This window comes from Dama dama, chromosome 9, assembly GCF_033118175.1.
Source record: "Dama dama isolate Ldn47 chromosome 9, ASM3311817v1, whole genome shotgun sequence".
Classification (NCBI taxonomy): Eukaryota; Metazoa; Chordata; class Mammalia; order Artiodactyla; family Cervidae; genus Dama; species Dama dama.
In genome coordinates, this window is record NC_083689.1 from 102,046,733 (window position 1) to 102,063,161 (window position 16,429).

The following is a 16,429-nucleotide window of genomic DNA, read 5'->3' on the forward strand; positions in this document are numbered from 1 at the left end:
GTTTGACTAAAAACCAAGCTACTGGAGGTGATGGAATTCCAGTTGAGCCATTTCAAATCCTAAAACACGATGCTGTTAAAGTGCTGCACTCAATATGTCAGCAAATCTGGAAAACTCAGCAGTGGCCACAGGACTGGAACAGGTCAGTTCTCATTCTAGTCCCAAAGAAGGGCAACACCAAAGAATGCTCCAACTACCGCACAACTGCACTCATCTCACATGCTAGTAAGGTTATGCTCAAAATCCTTCAAGCTAGACTTCAGCAGTACACAAACTGAGAACTTCCCGAAGTACAAGCTGGATTTAGAAAAGGCAGAGGAACCAGAGATCAAATGGCCAACATCCGTTGGATCATCAAAAAAGCAAGAGAATTCCAGAAAAACATCTATTTCTGCTTCATTGACTATGCTAAAGCCTTTGACTGTGTGGATCACAACCAACTGTGGAAAAATTCTTTAAGAGATGGGGATACCAGACCACCTTACTTGTCTCCTGAGAAACCTTTATGTGTGTCAAGAAGCAATATTACAGTGTAAGGGGTAAGAACCTTACATTTTCTTGGGCTCCAAAATCACTGCGAACAGTGACTACAGCCTTGAAATTAAAAGACACTTGCTCCTTGGAAGGAAAGCTATAGCAAACCTAGACTGGGTATTATAAAGCAGAGACATCATTTTGCTAACAAAGGTCCAGATAGTCAGAGCCATGGTTTTTCCAGGAGTCGTGTCGCATGTAACAGTTGGACCATAAAGAAGGCTGAGAGCCAAAGAATTGATGCTTTTTCACTGTGGTTCTGGAGAAGACTCTTGAGAGTCCTGTGGACAGCAAGGAGATCCAACCAGTCAGTCCCAAAGGAAATCAACCTTGAATATTCATTGGAAGGACTGATGTTGAAGCTGACGCTCCAATACTTTGGCCATCCGATATGAAGAACCAACTCACTGGAAAAGACCCTGATGCTGGGAAAGGCTGAGGGCAGGAGGAGAAGGGGATGACAGAGGATGAAATGGTTGGATGGCATCACTGACTCAATGGACATGAGTTTGAGTAAGCTCCGGGATATAGTGAAGGACGGGAATGCCTGGTGTGCTGCAGGCCATGGGGTCACAAAGAGTCAGACATGACTTCGGGACTAAACAACAACAAACGATTTCTTTTGCACTTCTCACATCGTGAGATCTGTTTGATGCATAAACTTCTTAAAAGTCTGTGTGAGGCAGTTGGTCAGTTGCTTCAGTCATGTCCAACTCTTTGTGACCCCGTGAACCGTATGTAGCCCAGCAGGCTCCTCTGTCCAGGATCTCCTGGTAAGAATACTGGAGTGGGCTGCCATGCCCTTCTCCAAGGGATTTTCTGCACAAAATGTCTCCTGCATTGCAGGTCAGTTCTTTTACTGCTGAGCCACCAGGGAAGCCCCTTAAAAGTCTAGCCTCATTCAAATGATAATTTATGTACTCAGAATGTCATTTTCTAGCCTTGTTCTTCTGCATACTTCACAGCTGGCCAGAGCATGGTGACCCCTTTGCTTTCAAAGGGAACTTGATGTTCACATTCCCTCTACAGGGGTTAGTAGAGGAAGACAAGAAAACAGTGCCCTGGTATTTCTGGCCGTTAATGGGAAAAAAATGTTTCCTCCTACATATATCATGATAGGTAATTTAATTAGTATACAGAAAGGAAAGGGTTTGCTACTTCATACTCCTATAGTTTTTTCTTAACACCATGAAATTAAAGATATGCCAGCCTTCATGGTATTCCTGATTACTTTCAAATAAGCAACGCAGTATATTATTTCTTTTATGTGCTTTTACAGCACATGCTGTGCAAGATAATTGACTCCATGACAGATGTCTGTATTTCAGAGGAAAATTTATTTGTGAAAGAACAAACATATATTACTAATTTAACACAGGGCTATTCATTATGTGGCCCACAAGGTACTTTTTGATGACTTGCAAATTGAAATTAATATTTTCTCTCTTGTCATTCTGAATGTGCATAAGCAAAGTTGACTGCTTGATACAACCAATTTGAAGCTTGTTATACCATTTGGATGTAACTTTCTGTTCTCGATAAAGGTTGGGAACTCTTAGATTTTATTGGAAGTGCTGTGTAATGAGGAAGGGTGCACTTTTATTTCTTTTCAGGGAACCCTATAGGCCAGCACATTCCTCCAACTGCCCAGGTTGAGTGTTGACCATTGGACCCAACTTTACAATGAAACGACTCTTGGAAAAGTCTAAAAATAAGGAGTATGAGAAAGATTCTCTATGGATCTTCATTTGCTCTGTTACTTGTGCTCAAAATTCTAAGACACTGTCTTTCCCGAGACCAGCATTTGTAGGCACCAGCATCTGAAGACCCTGACGCTTTGGTGTGAGGTGGGCTGCCTTGGAGAACCGGCAAGGTTCAGTGGCCAACGCTGCTGGGAAGGTTAAATGAGAAAGTAGGAAGTAGGAAATTTATGGACAAATGTCCATCTGCACCAACTTTTAACACAGCCCGAGCCCAAGTCTGCTGCCGGCAAATGAACTCGCTCAAGCTTCTTTTTTTTTTTCCTACCAGAATGTTTCCCAGGGGATAACAGGACTCTTTATCCCCACTAGCTGCCTGGACATTTTTCACAAGATTGTATGTATTCTTTATGTAAAATTAAGGTAACGACTAGATACAGGGGGATTATCATATTCAGAAAGGCTGTATGGCGTATAAGGTTCCATTTCAGAGTTGATGTTTCTTCTAATGGAAAGACAAAGAACAACTTTCTGCAGATCTCTTCGAGCCTCTTGAACGTTCAAAAGCTTAGCCTCCTGGGCACTACAGGAAACAAGAGAAGGAAAGGAGATTTTACAATTAAATTGGAAGCAGTGTTTCCAAAAGGGAAACTGGGACACTAAGGACCGGTTTTGCGATGATGCTTTTAGGGCGCAGAAGCAGACCCCAGGCGAGGGGTTACCGGAGACCGGGACAAAGGAGTCTTCTCCTCACTTGCGAAGTGGGGGTGGTGGCTGGCTCACGAAGTACATGCCAAGCTTCAGCGGTCAGTGGCTGGACTGTGTACAACCAGCAACGCCCTGAGGCAGTAACCCGCTGGCCTCCAGGCTTGCTGGCGGCTTCCTCGGGAACACTGGCTCCCTGTGAGGGCAGCTGAGGCCGTGGCCGGGTCTAGCAGGACCTCAAGGGTGTCAGAGAAGGCTGCCCAGAGGTAACACCGGTGGTGTTGTCCCAAGCATCCACATACATTTTAAGGTAAAAATGTGATCAACCCACTGGACAGGAAAATGACCTTGACATTACAAATGCACTGAATTGAACTTAAGAATAACAACCACTACAATCTTAGGACTCCAGTCCCTCCCCCATTTCCTTCTTTTCTCACCTAGAGTGACTTCTTTAAGGGGGGGGCGGGGTCCCAACTGCTTGCTTCAGTTAATAACCCAGGGCAGAGGAGACAAATAAATGTCTTCAGTTCAGTTCGGTCGCTTAGTCGTGTCCGGCTCTTAGCGACCCCGTGGACTGCAGCACGCCAGGCCTCCCTGGCCATCACCAACTCCCGGAGTTTACTCAAACTCATGGCCATCGAGTTGGTGATGCCATGCAGCCATCTCATCCTCTGTTGTCCCCTTCTCCTCCTGCCTTCAATCTTTCCCAGCATCAGGGTCTTTTCCAATGAGTCGGCTCTTCTCATCAGGGGGCCAAAGTATTGGAGTTTCAGCTTCAGCATCGGTCCTTCCAATGAATATTCAGGACTGATTTCCTTTAGGATGGACTGGTTGGATCTCCTTGCAGGCCAAGGGACTCTCAAGAGTCTTCTCCAACACCACAGTTCAAAAGCATCAATTCTCCGGCACTCAGCTTTCTTTACAGTCCGGGGAGGTAAAGGCACTGCACAGTGCGTCTATCAATTTGTGTGTGTGCGGGTGTCGGGGTGTGTGTCGGGGGGGTGGGGAGTCAGTAATGCACAGCGTCTGGCTACTTGGGTATAAACCCTTCCGACTGAAACATTCCAGATCCTTGGCGCCCAGTTTTGTCCTGCTTTGGGGTGGAGGTTGATTCCTGGGTTCCGTGCCTGCAGTTTAGGGGCGAACGTGGTCAGAGAGTGCGCGCTGGGCGTCGTGCGGGATGAAAAGGGTTTTGAAAAAAAAAAACAAAAAAACAAGGATGCACAGACGTGGGAAGCCAAGCGAGGCAAAGGCTTCCCCGCTACGGCCAGGGGTGCGGGAAGGAGCAGCGCCAATCAGGTGGCCAGGCACGTGCGCGGGAAAGGAGGTTGCACTTTTCCCGCAGGGTCCACCCGGCGGCCCGGGTTCGCCGGTTCCGCGCACTTTCTTGGCGGGCGTCCCTAACCCGGGGCGGGAGCAGGAGGGCGGGCTGAGGCGGGGGTCCTGGACTCTCTTCTGAAACAGTCGTCCCAGCCCCGCGCCGGGCGGAGGGAGCCAGTCGGACATTTTCCGCGGCCTCGCTCCGGGCAGCCGGCGCGGCCACCTCGCCGGGCGGCTCCTCGGGCCTCCGGAGGCTCTCGATCGCGGCCTTGACCCCTCCCGCCGCCCCGGGCGGGAGTCCCGGCTCTCCGCCGCCTCCGGGCCGCGCGTAAGTGCGAACCCCCGGGACGGAGGCCCCGGCAGGGAGGCCCCCGGGACGCGACGCGCGCGGGAGGACGGGCTCGGGGCGGGCCCGGGAGCCGCTCCCCGGAGCGGAGGGTGCGCGGCGGGCGGAGTCACCGGGAGCCCCAGCCGCCGCGCGCTCGGCCCGTCCCCGCCCCGGGAGCCGGAGCCTCGCGACGAACTCCGCCCGCCGCTCGCGCTTCCGTCCCGGGCTGCGCCCGCCGCCGCGCAGGTGGGTGCCGCGGCCGCCGCCGGGCGGGCGGGGCGCGGGCGCGGGTGGGGGCGCGGGAGGGGGCCCGGGAAGTTGCGCGGATGCCCGGCGGGCGCCCGGAGCCCGCTGTCTCGGCTGCCCGCGCGCGCGGGCGTGGGTTTCCACCCGGGCTGCCCGGGGGTCGCGGGGGGGACCTGGCGCCGCGCCGAGGGAGGGTCTCGGGGACTGAGCGAGCCTCGCAACCCCCGCGAGCCCCCCCGCAACTTCTCCGACCAGCCCCCGGCACCCACGGGAGCCGAGGGCGTGGGCGAGGGGTCACCCTCCCGTCCGGGGCTCCGCACCTTCGCGCTTCTCCTGGCGCCCTCGCCCCTCTGTGAGTGAGATAGTTCTTTCGCCCTTTTCTGCCCGCCCCCCCTGCACCCCCCCCCCAACTTGGAGAGCTCTCCCTGCCGGTGAGAAAGTCTCCCTGGTTCCCCGATCGCCCCCCCCCCCCACCCCCATTCCCTCGCCCCGGACTGGCTTCGGGTGGAAGCGCGGGGCTCAGTCCACTGGCTGCCCGAGGTGCCCGGGTGTGTGCGAGAGCCGGGAAGCGGTGGAAATTCCCTGCGCTCTGGTCTCGCGTCCTTGCCCAGCTCCGCACGCCTTCCTGCCCGTTTTCTGCCAGCCGGAGAGGATAACACGCCCGCGAAGGGTGATTGCAGAGGCGAGATGGAAAGTAATCATCGCTCGGATACTTGGAAACTAGGCAGTGAAGCCTGCTTCCAAGTCTCCTTCCCGTCAAGGTGGCCTTGGGACGCGACCTTTTCTGGACACCCTGTGTTCTCGTCTGTAAAACCTGGGTCCGCTTTGTCCACCGCTGAGGGTCGATGTGAGAAACCAGTTGGATAGTTTAGGTGTGTTACTTGATTTTGAGCCATGGTCTCTGGTCTTCTGAACGTCCTGTGTTCCAGTCATCTGAGTTCAGGTCCTTCAGCTGAGACAAAATTGATTATATGTCCCTGAGTGATGTGGGTAAAAACTCGTTTTGGGGTCAAAACTCGTGTTTCTGGGTCTGATATTTAGTGTTCCGAATTGAAATCATCTCTTCCTCACCCAAATGTGCAGAGCTATGGATCTTAACATATTTCTTCTGTGGTCACAGGATTTCAAATAGAGGAAGGTCGTTACTGGCACACGTCTTTGGAAATAAGTTCTGTGCTTGCTTAGGATGGTTGACAGTCTTTAAAACCTCTTTTTTTCCATCTGAGGTGCAAATTTAAATTTGCTTCTAATTTTAACAGTTCAGGAAGTAGACTTATTTTAGGAAAGTAAGTTCAGAATTTAGCTCAAACAAACTACATGTGCACTGTCATTTGTAAATTTTCAGTTTAAAATCACAGGCACAAGCATTGCTAGCACCACTCTTATTTATGAAGAAAGCAGTTAAAAGGCCTAAGAAGTCAGCTTTAGACTTGATGTTCAATAGCTATGGCCCATGGTTCATGAATTCCTGATTTAATAGGCATTTCATGAGTTCCTATTCTGTGCAATGCATTGTGCCATGTGCTTTTAAGTATAGCTATGCCAAAGCCTTTGATTGTGTGGATGACAACAAACTATGGAAGATTCTTAAATAGATGGTAATATCAGACCACCTGACCTTCCTCCTGAGAAATCTGTATGCAGGTCAAGAATCAAAAGTTAGAGCTGGACATGGAACAACAGATTGGTTCCAAATTGGGAATGGAGTATGTCAAGGCTGTATATTGTCACCCTGCTTATTTAACTTATATGCAGAGTACATCATGAGAAATGCTCGGCTGAAGGAAGCACAAGCTGGAATCAAGATTGCTGGGAGAAATATCAATAACTTCAGATGTGCAGATGACACCACCCTTATGGCAGAAAGCGAAGAAGAACTAAAGAGCCTCTTGATGGAAGTGAAAGAGGAGAGTCAAAAAGTTGGCTTAAAGCTCAATATTCAGAAAACTAAGATCCTGGTATCCGCTCCCGTCACTTCATGGCAAATAGGTGGGGAAACAGTGGAAATAGTGTCAGACTTTATTTTTTTGGGCCCCAAAATCACTGCAGATGATGACTGCAGTCATGAAATTAAAAGATGCTTGGTCCTTGGAAGAAAAGCTATGACCAACCTAGAGAGCATATTAAAAAGCAGAGACATTACTTTGCCAACAAAAGTCCCTGTAGTCAAAGCTATGATTTTTCCAGTAGTCATGTATGGATGTGAGAGTTGGACCATAAAGAAAGCTGAGTGCCGAAGAATTGATGCTTTTGGACTGTGGTGTTGGAGAAGACTCTTGAGAGTCCCTTGGACTGCAAGGAGATCCAACCAGTCCATCCTAAAGGAAATCCATTCTGAATATTCATTGGAAGGACTGATGCTGAAGCTGGAACTCGAATACTTTGGCCACCTGATGCGAAGAACTGACTCACTGGAAAAGACCCTGATGCTGGGAAAGGTTGAAGGCGGGAGGAGAAGGGGACAACAGAGGATGAGATGGTTGGATGGCATCACTGACTCAATGGACATGAGTCTGAGTAAACTCTGAGAGTTGGTGATGGACATGGAGCCCTGGCGTGCTGCAGTCCATGGGGTCACAAAGAGTCGGACACCACTAGTGACTGAACTAACTGATAGAATATATTCCTTGCCCTAGAGAAACTTTCAATCTAACTTAAATACTAATATTTTTATTTCATATTGTATATAAATATCATATATTCTAATAACTAGATATGGCAGTGTAGTCAGGAATATATTACCCTTTAAAACTACTTTTTGGTGAATATACTCAATAGATTGGAAACAATGAGTTTAGTTAAGCCAGTGTTTTCTGAAATAAAATTTCAAGTGCCTCTAAATCATCAAATGGGGGCCATCCTTGGAAATAAAATCTATGTTTTTAGAATGAAAGCTCAGAAAAGTATCCATATATGTGTATGTAGTAATAAATGTTAAAAACCGTTAAAAAGCCATTCCCTTCTCCAGGAGATCTTCTCAACCCAGGTATCGAACCCAGGTCTCCCACATTGCTGGCAGATTGTTTATCAACTGAGCCACAGGGGAAGCCCATTAAAAACTGTAGAAATTTAAATTCTAACTTTAGTCAGTTAGTGAATCTATGATGTCCATATACAATTTTTCTCAAGTTCTTGAGAAAGGAAATTATAATGCCTAGAAATAAAATACAGAGATAGAAATAAGTTGAAACTTGAACACCTCATGGCCTGGTGGGCCCTGGATTGGTTCTAGAATTTGGCTTGAAAAGTTACAAGATTCAAAAAAAAAAAAAAAAAAAAAAGGTTGCAATATTCTTAGTGAGACATTTTTAAAGAAACCATTTAAAGAAGGTTTGACTTGGTGCAAAGAACAGGCAGGAATCCCACTTGGAAAAACCAGATGGACCATCAGGTTGTATTTGGTGTGACTTGGTGACATTGCTGATTCTTTTTCTGCTCCGTGGAAGAATTTGTCCATCTGCAGGATATGTGTAGGATTTCATAGACATGACCTACCAGTACTCTGCTTTGAGTGGAGAAGGAAATGGCAACCCACTCCAGTATTCTTGCCTGGAGAATCCTATGGACAGAGGAGCCTGGTAGGCTACAGTCCATGGGGTCACAAAGAGTCGGACACGACTAAGCAACTAAACCACCACCACCACTTGGCTTTGAGAGCTTGGATTCAGCTCACACAGGGAGGCAAGGCAGGTTTCTGGGCAGCCTGAGGCATATGAAGTTAACTTTATGCTTGGCCTTATTGCTGGGTACCTTTGTTTTCCTATTTGTGACCTGAGATTAAAAATTGTGTCACTGCCCTGGATCTGTATGATTTGGTGTAATGGTCATGAATATCAAGCCAGAAAGCTTCTTGTGCATGTAAGAACTTTCTCTTGCCTTTTAACTCCTTCAGCTAGTAAAAGCTGATTGTGAAAAGCACATACAAATAGCCGAACAGAAGGGCTGTCTGCATTATGTTGATAGTGGTGGCCGGTGCTCTCAAGTCTCCTGAGAGTTCAGTTCAGTTCAGTTCAGTCGCTCAGTCGTGTCCGACTCTTTGCGACTCCATGAATTGCAGCACGCCAGACCTCCCTGTCCATCACCAACTCCCGGACTTTACTCAAACCCATGTCCATTGAGTCGGTGATGCCATCCAGCCATCTCATCCTCTGTCATCCCCTTCTCCTCCTGCCTTCAAGAGAGAAGTTGGCATCATCTTATATCTACAGTTTAGTGTACTAATACAGAAAACAAGACCTTCTTCTTAGCCAAGGTTGAACAGCTAATGGCAGGAATAGAACTGTACTTTCAACTGCCTGAAAATAGTTCTCTGGTTTGTCCTTACCACATGTGGTCTCTTATCATCCAGGGCGCATCAAAAATCTTACATTTATAAATTGTGTATGGTTAAGAATTTTGGCTTTGGGGTTTTGATGGGCCTAGGTTTGAGTCCCACCAGGCATTTACTAGTCTTATAACCCTGGGTAAATTACTTAATCTCCTAAATTCTCAGTTTCCTCATCTGCCAAATAGTAATAAAGGAAGTACTTAGCTCAAAGGGCTATTGTAAGAATTAAATGAACGAATCAGTGTGAAGTGAAGTGCTTATTAGCACATTGCCTATTACTTGTTTCATCCCTATTATGCAGGTAGTTATTTCAGTTTTCTGGGGGGAGGAGAATGATAATTCAGAGGTCCAAAGTTTTAAAATAAATAAGTGCATAAAAATATGAATACATAGCCACCTTCAGTATTTTGAATTAGCCATTCCCACTGGTTTTATTAATTTATTTAGCAAGTGTTTGTTGAGCTCCTACTATGTGTTGGGCCTTTGTAGGCACTGGTATGCACTGGGATACAAGCCAGTTAGTGTCTTTTAGGTCTTAGGACCTAAAAGTCTGGGGAAGGGTACAGACTTGTAAACAGAAAATTACAGTCTTAGGTGACTGGTATGCGGAGTAATGCAGAGAACCACAGAAGACAGACAGGATGATTTGGTAGGCCTCAGTGGATGGGTGTCATATAGTGGATCGCCTGATCCCAACCGGGGTTGGTGGTGGTCAGGGAAGACTTCTCGTGAACGTACTAAGACCTGGAGAATGAGTGATAGTCAGCGACTGAAGAAGATGGAGGACTGAAGAGTGTCCCAGACCAAGGTGAACAGAGCATGAGGCATGGAATGGAAGTCAGGAAGATGATGTAAAAGCGTAATTAATAAAGGGAGAGCTGGAGCCCTGTGGCAGCCGGGGAACCCAGGCTTCGTCTAAAGGGATCGGTAGAAACTTGGCTGCAGCCAAGTGTTGCCAGAAGCCCTGATTTTTAAAGAGGAGCTTAATATTCATATTTCATCAATGTGAAATGGCCCAAATATTTTAAAAACTTACCATGGGGGCAAAACAGACGCATTTTGTAGTTGGTATTCAACCCCCGGCCCACCACTGTATGGCCTACCTTTTAGGGAATGAGATAAGTTTAGAGCGGCTAAAGGAAAGCATCTTAGAAGAGGTGATGCAAGAGCCTGTAGATAGGGGCAGACCTGCTTCCTGCAGGGCCTCGAGGTGCTGGCCGAGGAGGGCTGGCTTAATCCCGAGCGCGGCGGATGACATCGAAGGCTGAACCGAGAGCCGCCTGATGAGGTTTTATTTACAGGATACATTCTGGCTGTGTCTGCGTCTATGCGCGTGCGCGCGGGTTCCGTCACTCTTTCAGGTCTGACTCTTGGCGACCCCATGGACGGGCTTTCCTAGGCAAGAAGACTGGAGTGGGTTGCCATTTCCTACTCCAGGGGGTTTTCCTGACTGAGGGATTGAACCCGCGTCTCTTGCGTCTCCTGCATTGGCAGGCAGATTCTTTTTTTTTACCACTGGGCCACCTGGGAAAACCCTGTTCTAGCTACTGAATGGAAAAATGCGTGGGAAGAGGCTTTGGTGATAACTGTTTCGAAAGCTGTCACAGTGGTGCTCTTAAGAAATACGTCTAGAAGCAGATACTCAAGCAGGATTGGAGAGAGATGGGTAGATTGCAGAGATGTGTTTGAACTTCCACTGTTGGGAAATAGCTCTACCTTAATCCCTCAGGTGTCCGCACATCTTGGGAGCAGAGGCACTCACTGTTTTCATCCCAGAATATCTTTTCAGGGACTTTGGTACAGCATATAGCTATGGAAAATAGAAGTAGTCTTTCTCTATGGATTAAAGAGCAAAGCATAGGTTGGTTTACTGTGCGTTATTACAGATTTGGTATACTCTAAGCTCAGGAATCCCCTCTCTAGTGCAAATCATTGGGTAGATAGGTATTGCCCGCCCTCTGCCTGTCACACCGTGGGAACTGGGTTTCATAGAACGGGCATAACTATGCTAATACTCCTGCTACTGGTTTTTTTCTTTTTCTTTTTTTTTTTGAGTAATGTAATCCTTTGTCTCTGACCTAGTAATCTCATTCCTTGTGCCAGCATCCGTGAAACTGTGGCATGCTTATTTGTTAGTACTAGCCATGGAGCTTAGCCATGGGCCACGTTGTTTAGACTTGTTTCAATTAATTAAAATGAAAAAAATGTTGCTTCCTCAGTCACTCTAGCCACATGGCAAATGCTTAATAGCCACACGTGGTAAGTGGCTACTGTAGTGGGCAGAGCAGATAATAGAACATTTCCATCGTTGCAGAAAGGTCTGCTGGGTGTCGCTGGTTTAAAGCTTCAGACTTTTTGTCTTCTTGGATGAGAGGCAGATGTTGTTGACTATGGCAGCATGCAAGTGATGCCTGTTAGATGGTGTTAGATTCATAGAGGTTCCTTTGTACAAAGGAAATATTTCCGCGTGAATAATTAGTACAGTATTTAGTTCACACCTGCTGGGGGAAAAACGTAAGAGAATTGTCTGCAGTGTTGGCTTGGAGACTGGGCTGACGGGGGCCATGTGGCTATGCGAGTTCTCCATACAGGTGGCATTCCTCAAAATCACACGTGACCGTGAGCTAGAGATCTGGGCTGAAAGGAGCTGGTGCCTCTGAACGCTGCCTTCAGCTCCATCTCCCCGCCGTGCCTAGCGGGCAGGGACCAGAGTGGCACGTTGGCAGCGCGGTTCCGGAACCCAGCCACTCCAGCAGCACCCAGACAGCGCCTGCTGCCACCCAGCTGGGCCGCCTGCGTGCAAGGAAAGGATGGGGAGATTTCCACGTGGCTCCAGTTCAGGGAGTTTACGCGGATGGCCTCAGGAAAAGAAGAAACTGGACTCAAAAAAAAAAAAAAAAAAAAAACCCCAACCCACAGAAACACAGAAGTGTAAATCACAACCTTAAGTGACACAGCGGAGGTGGGGGAGAATGCCAGGACCCAAGAAAAGCAATAGATCCGCGTTCCTATCAGATGCGGGCAGCTCCTGTTGAGGAGGGCGTGGACCACAAGCGCTGGGAAGAGACAGCACAACGTTCTTCCTGTCCTTCTGTAATTCTGTTAGTTTAGCCAACAGCTGCGGCAGCCACAAGGGACACATTTTGACCCATATTGAGGGTGCCGTTGACTGCTGGCTCTGTGGTTACAACATAAGCAAAACAAGGGACAGTGGTAGGAATTCTAAAGATGGAGACCCTTACGGAAGACTCAGGCTCCCATCTGCTATTTCTGTGGGTAAAAATGCCTTTTCAAAAACTTCAGATATTGTGAATTTCACATACCTATGCTGGAAGAAACTTGCTTCATGATGGTCCTTATTTGTAGTGCGGTCAAATTTCACTTATACGAAGACTAACTCATGTTTTTAAAAAATCGAAGTTTTAGACTGTTTTTTTTTTTTTTTTTTTACATATGATCATTGGCTTTTTATTTTTATTTATTTTTTTTTTGACTTCACTTTCAACCAATATATTTTAAATGAAAATAGAATTGATCCTACTGAGTGCTTATATTCATGACCCAGAACCTGCTAAGGATGCCCCCTTGTAGAAGGCTTTTGAAGAAAGCTTTCATAAAGAGGAAATGTTAATTTTGAAGTAGAAAGATGATCATTTGCATGTAACTGGAGGCTTCTGTAGTGTTTAAGGGAAACTTACGTGAGTTGTACATTTACCTCTTGCTTGCCCTGCTAATTTCCACAGATAATCCTTCTCCAGTTTCAGTAACTTCTGGGAGAGTCAAGGTCAGCTGCGCTCAGGGTTTGTACTAATGTAGAGTCCCTTCATTGAGGTTTCAGTTAGGGAGGTTTTACTCCATTTATTGTTTTAATGCTACTTTGCTAAATGTTTTATTTTTTAAAAATTGTGAGTTAAAAATATTTTGGTAGGAGTGGGAAAAGGTTGGTGACTCCCCTGGCCACGTTCTCGCCTCCTCTGCCCCCCGAAATGTGGCCACATCAGTCGTTCCGTGTGCTTTCCTTTTTCTCTTTCTGGCTGGTTTGCCACGGTTCCTAACCCGGGCTTCAGGCTTGCATTGCCTCGTGCCTCCCTTTTCTTCATGCAGACAGTGTGACATTAGAAATCACTGTTGTCTGTTGTATTTCTGAAGATCGGAATTTCACCAGTTTCACGCTGTCCCTTCTCAGGCCGGGTGTGGTAAATCATCTTTGGAAAACTGGCTCCAGTAGTGAAACAAACCAGGAGACGTGCTGTTTATTGCATGAGTCATCCATGGCTTCACGTGAAAGGAAATGATACCAGATTGCTTTTTGCCCACGTCATTGTTAACATCTTTAAAATCGGCCGAAATAAGGAAATCAAAATAAAGTGATCAGCTCTTTGTTTTCCCCCAAAGCATTTAGAGGGGTCTGGCTTCTGACGTTAGGTGATTATAACAGCAACACTGAGGGTCACACGTTCGGCCTCCTCCTTTAACCTGTGACTTCCTGTGGTGCTCAGAACTTTGGAGGGCGGTGCATTGTCTCAGGTTGCACACCAGTAATTTTAATCAGGAACAAAGTAGGTTCGTTCTATTATAAACCATTTCCTCCATGGCTGAGTTGCCTCACTTAGCTATTACTGCATGCCTAATCGACCACAGTGAAATGTCTTTAAAACATTTTCCAGGGGACTGAGGACTTTGGGGAGAATTTTTATAAGGGAAAATGCTGAGGAGGAGAGTCTGAAGGGTTTCTTAGCATAGATAAATGTCTCCAGGGGGACTGATGAGGCAAGGAGTCTGTTAGTAGGATGTGGAAATGTAACCTTTCACCTAGTTACTGCCATTACCTAAGTCATAACTATGTAGTTTTAGCAAATTGTTTGAACTGGTTCCAGTTACTTAATAAAACAGAACGTGTTGGTCCCATTCTTTTCTAGTCTGCAGTCAGCCCCACTTCAAAGTTTGCATTGCCCTGGGCTTTCCCTGTCTCCTGTTTCAACAGCAGCTTGTCATCCTGTTAAAGAGTTTTCCACTAATTTCTTTGTCTTCGGCTCTCGTTAAGTGTTTGTGGAAAGTTTTTGCATCTGTGTATTTGATATTAACTTCTAGCTTTTTGTTCCTGATAGGGTAGGCTTCCCCAGTGGCTCAGCGGTAAAGAACCTGCCTGCAATGCAGGAACCACAGGAGATGTGGGTTCCATCCCTGGGGTGGGAAGATCCCCCAGAGGAGGGCATGGCAACCCACTCCAGTGTTCTTGCCTGGAGAATCCCATGGACAGAGGAGCCTGGCGGGGCTACAGTCCATAGAGCTGCAGAGAGTTGGACCCGACCGAAGCCATTTGGCACACATGCACACATCACTTATTCAGCATCACTTATTCTGTGCCAGCCATGTTCCCGAGGCTGCTCTTGACCCTAGAAATCCGAGAGGGAGCAAAACATTCATGATCCGTGGCTGTTGTGGAGCATAGAGTCCAAGATGAAGACAGTCATTAATTAACTTTTTAAAAAGCACAGCAATTAATAATTGCGTGATTACAAACAGAGGTAAATGCTCTGAATAGAGCGGTAGGTTTTGTGGGTTTGTATAACAGGAACCCGAGGAAGTGATGCTTGCTTGATAACAAGCGTGAGTAGGAGAACGTGAGAAAAAGTGGGGAAAAGAGTGTTGCACACAGCAGAGGGAAGTTAGTGCGGAGACCCTGCAACAGAAGGGACCAGGCTGGAACCAAGGAACTGAGGGCTAGAATTCAGGGGAGAATGGAGTGAGGTGAGGCAGGACACTCAGGCTGCGGCCAGTTAAGAGTTTGGTCTTTACCCCAAGGACCGTGGAGAGTGTTGAAACAGGGGTTGCTGACCCCATGAGATTTGTGTTTTGGTAGGGTCATCTGTGGGGGGGTGAGTTGGAGGGGGCCCAGGGTGGCGGTGGGGAGCGGTGTGTGGCTTCTGCACTAATCCAAGTGCATTGGGAAGAAGTGCTAAGCCTGCTGTGTGTACTGGGAAGAGGCAGTGATGATGGATTAGAAGAGTTTCAGGGGATAGCATCAGTTTTACTTGGGAATGAGATGGGATTTTCTTTTATTCATTCAACAAGTATTTAGTGAGTTTTAAACTGTATGCCAAGCTCTGGGACTATAACTATAACCAAGATACACAAGATCCTTGTACTCATGGAGTTTACATAGTAATGGGCATGGCGGCTAATCAGTAAATTTAAAAATATATATAAATAAATATAAATAATAATATATAATAAATACATAAATAAAATTATATATATAAATATAACAAATATATAAATATTCAGTTCAGTAGCTCAGTTGTGTCTGACTATTTGCGACCCCATGAACTGCAGCACGCCAGGCCTCCCTGTCCATCACCAACTTCCGGAGTTTACTCAAACTCATGTCCATTGAGTCGGTGATGCCATCCAAACATCTCATCCTCTGTGGTCCCCTTCTCCTCCTGCCCTCAATCTTTCCCAGCATCAGGGTCTTTTCAGATGAATCAGCTCTTCACATCAGGTGGCCAAACTATTGGAGTCTCAGCTTCAACATCAGTTCTTTCAATGAATATTCAGGACTGATCTCCTTTAGGATGGACTGGTTGGATCTCCTTGCTGTCCAAGGGACTCTCAAGAGTCTTCTCCAACACCACAGTTCAAAAGCATCAATTCTTTGGCACTCAGCTTTCTTTAGAGTCCAACTCTCACATCCATACATGACCACTGGAAAAACCATAGCCTTGAGTAGACGTACCTTTGTTGGCAAAGTAATGTCTCTGCTTTTTTATAAATAATATAAATATAAATATATATTATAATACATAATTTCAGATAAGTCCTGTAAGGAAAAATGAAGCTGTATGAGGAACTGGAGACTGACAGAGGAGGGCCCCTCATTGGACAGTCAAGAAGGACTTTTTTGAAGATGTGGCGTCTGAACTAAGACCCAAGTGAAATGGGAGAACTCACAATGCACAAACCCTCTTCCAAGCAGAGGGAAGAGCAAGCACAAGGTCTTGAGGTTGGCATGGGGATCCCCTCCCCCAGAGATTACCAAGGAGGCCAGGGTGTGTAGAAATACAAGTGGAAAGAAGAAAGATGTCAAGGATGCCTTGCCAATGCTTGAAACGTAGAGCGTCTGAATAGATTCATTACATTCTCTTCGGTCATAACCAGCTTTTCAAAACCACACAGCCCCAGGTTGCTTGGCCACTCACCTGATTTAACACTGCTTCTGGAACAGCTCCCTTCCTCACACCTTGCTTAAAACCTGACGGTGAT

The 16,429-nt window shown here is 46.8% G+C and overlaps 1 long non-coding RNA gene across 1 annotated transcript; it reads right to left on the reverse strand.

Moving 5' to 3' along the window:
- Positions 1 to 1,852: 1,852 nt before the first annotated feature.
- LOC133062716 (uncharacterized) lies at positions 1,853 to 4,626 on the reverse strand. Its single transcript, XR_009694245.1, has 2 exons — positions 3,380 to 4,626; positions 1,853 to 2,817 (listed from the first exon to the last, which is right to left on the reverse strand). It is a non-coding gene; the product is annotated as an uncharacterized LOC133062716 (long non-coding RNA).
- Between the last annotated feature and the right edge of the window lie 11,803 nt (positions 4,627 to 16,429).